Source organism: Leptonychotes weddellii, unplaced genomic scaffold (assembly GCF_054177405.1).
Source record: "Leptonychotes weddellii isolate Sample4059 unplaced genomic scaffold, ASM5417740v2 HiC_scaffold_21282, whole genome shotgun sequence".
Taxonomy (NCBI): Eukaryota; Metazoa; Chordata; class Mammalia; order Carnivora; family Phocidae; genus Leptonychotes; species Leptonychotes weddellii.
The window spans coordinates 1-3,049 of NW_027800377.1; the positions used below are offsets into that span (position 1 = coordinate 1).

A 3,049-nucleotide genomic window follows, 5' to 3' on the forward strand; every position below is an offset into this window, starting at 1 on the left:
CCTCTTACGCTGTTGGTGGGAATGCAAGTTGGTACAGCCACTTTGGAAAACAGTGTGGAAGGGCCTCAGAAAATTAAAAATAGAGCTACCCTATGACCCAGCAATTGCACTTCTGGGTATTTACCCCAAAGACACAGATGTAGTGAAAAGAAGGGCCATATACACCCCAATGTTCATAGCAGCAATGTCTGCAATAGCCAAACTGTGGAAAGAGCTGAGATGCCCTTCAACAGATGAATGGATAATGAAGATGTGGTCCATATATATGATGGAATATTACTCAACCATCAGAAAGGATGAATACCCAACTTTTACATCAACATGGATGGGACTGGAGGAGATTATGCTAAGTGAAATAAGTCAAGCAGAGAAAGTCAATTATCATATGGTTTCACTTATTTGTGGAACATAAGGAATAGCATGGAGGACATTAGGAGAAGGAAGGGAAAAATGAAGGGGTGGGGAGTCAGAGGGAGAGATGAACTGTGAGAGACTATGGACTCTGAGAAACAAACTGAGAGTTTTAGAGGGGAGGGGTTGGAGGGATGGGTTAGCCCGGTGACGGGTATTAAGGAGGGCACGTACTGCATGGAGCACTGGGTGTTATATGAAAACAATGAATCGTGGATCACTATATCAAAAACAAATGATGTATTGGGGTTTCTTAAAACTGTTCCCTGCGGAGCCAGTCAGCAGCCAACATGTCTAACAGAAACAATAACAATTGCCCAACAACCTACCGCAGTTACAGAATCTGATCAAGCAAGATCTGCCAGCCTACGTCGAGGAGTTTCTACAGCAGTATAATCACTACAAATCCAATGTGGAGATTTTCAAATTACAACCAAACAAACCTAGCAAAGAACTGGCAGAACTGGTGTTGTTTATGGCACAGATTGGTCACTGCTTTCCAGAACATTTAAGTAATTTTCCTCAAGAGCTGAAAGATCTTCTCTCCTACAATCACACTGTCTTGGATCCAGATCTTCAAATGACATTTTGCAAACCTTTGATATTGCTGAGAAATAAGAATCTCATCAATCCATCAAGTTTGCTTGTTCATTCTCTTGCTTGTTTAAAGAACTCTTCTTTAAACTTCTGTGTTGCCACGATAAGCTTCTGTGAAAGACTTTATACACACATATTGTCACTGATATCAAGAATATAAATGCAAAACACAAGAACAATAAAGTGAATATAGTGTTGCAGAATTTCATGTACACCATGTTAAGAGACAGCAATGCAACTGCAGCCAAGATATCTCTGGATGTGATGATTGATCTCTACAGAAGAAACATCTGGAATGATGCCAAAACTGTCAATGTGATCACAACTGCATGTTTCTCTAAGGTCACCAAGATATTAGTTGCTGCTTTGACATTTTTCCTTGGGAAAGATGAAGAGGCGAAACAGGACAGTGACTCAGAATCTGAGGATGAAGGACCAACAGCAAGAGACCTGCTAGTGCAATACGCCACAGGGAAGAAAAGCTCCAAACACAAGAAAAGGTTGGAAAAGGCTATGAAAGTGCTCAAGAAACAAAAAAAGAAGAAAAAACCAGAGGTCTTTAACTTTTCAGCTATTCATTTGATTCATGATCCCCAAGATTTTGCAGAAAAACTACTAAAGCAGCTCGAGAGCTCTACGTAGAGGTTTGAGGTGAAAATGATGCTCATGAACCTCATCTCCAGATTGGTGGGAATTCACGAGCTTTTTCTCTTTAACTTCTATCCATTTGTGCAAAGGTTTCTGCAGCCCCACCAAAGAGAAGTAACAAAGATCCTTCTGTTTGCTGCCCAAGCATCTCATCACTTAGTACCCCCAGAGATCATTCAGTCAGTGCTCATGACTGTGGCCAACAATTTTGTCACCAACAAGAACTCTGGGGAGGTCATGACAGTAGGAATCAATGCTATAAAAGAGATAACAGCTCGATGTCCTCTAGCCATGACTGAAGAACTTCTCCAAGACCTGGCTCAGTATAAAACACACAGAGATAAGAATGTGATGATGTCTGCTAGAACTTTGATTCAGCTCTTCCGAACACTGAATCCTAAGATGTTGCAGAAGAAATTCCAGGGTAAGCCTATGGAGTCCTCCATAGAAGCAAGAGTGCAAGAATATGGAGAATTAGATGCTAAAGATTACATTCCAGGAGCAGAAGTTTTAGAAGTTGAAAAAGAAGAGGATGCTAAAAACGATGAAGATGGGTGGGAAAGTACCAGTCTCAGTGAACCATCATTCCAGATGTTTCTTCTGTAGAGTTCAATCATCACATCCAGAGATATTTTGGCTGCAGTTGCATTGCTGTCTCTTAACATGGTGTACACGAACTTCTGCAACACTATATATTAGCACCATATAACACCCAGTGCTCCGATGGTGAGTGGGTTGATGTGCACCACTCTTCTGATGAAGAACAGCAAGAAATATCCAAGAAGCTCAACAGCATGCCCATGGAGGAGCGGAAAGCCAAAGCTGCAGCCATTAGCACGAGCCGAGTTTTAACTCAGGAAGACTTCCAGAAAATCCGCATGGCCCAAATGAGGAAAGAACACGGCATTGCCCCAGGGAAAGCCCAAAAGAGGAAATACATTGAAACTGATGGTGATGAGGAGCCCAGGGGTGAGTTACTTTCTCTTCGGGACAGTGAACGCCTTCATAAGAAGCCAAAGTATGACAAGGAGACAAAACTAGCCGCGGCAATGGCTGGAAAGACAGACCAAAAAGATTTTGTGAGGAAGAAAACCAAAATGAACCCATTTTCCAGTTCCACAAATAGAAGAAAAAACAGAAGAACTTTATGATGACGCGATATAGCCATCATGTCCGGTCAAGAAACAAAACATTCCTTCCGAGAAAAGCAGCTGGCACTACGAGATGCACTTTTGAAAAAGAGAAAAAGAATGAAGTAATCTCCAAGCAAATTTTCCATTCCAAGAAGAGTGCTAAATTTGTATCATTATTTTGAAAATTAGTTAATCAAAAATGTTTATTTACATTAAAAAGTCCTGAAGCACTATATTGTGAAAAACATAGTAAACTTGGT

At 41.0% G+C, this 3,049-nt stretch overlaps 1 pseudogene; it reads left to right on the top strand.

Moving 5' to 3' along the window:
- Positions 1-701: 701 nt before the first annotated feature.
- Positions 702-3,043, top strand: LOC102744582 (protein SDA1 homolog; annotated as a pseudogene).
- The last annotated feature ends 6 nt before the right edge of the window (positions 3,044-3,049 follow it).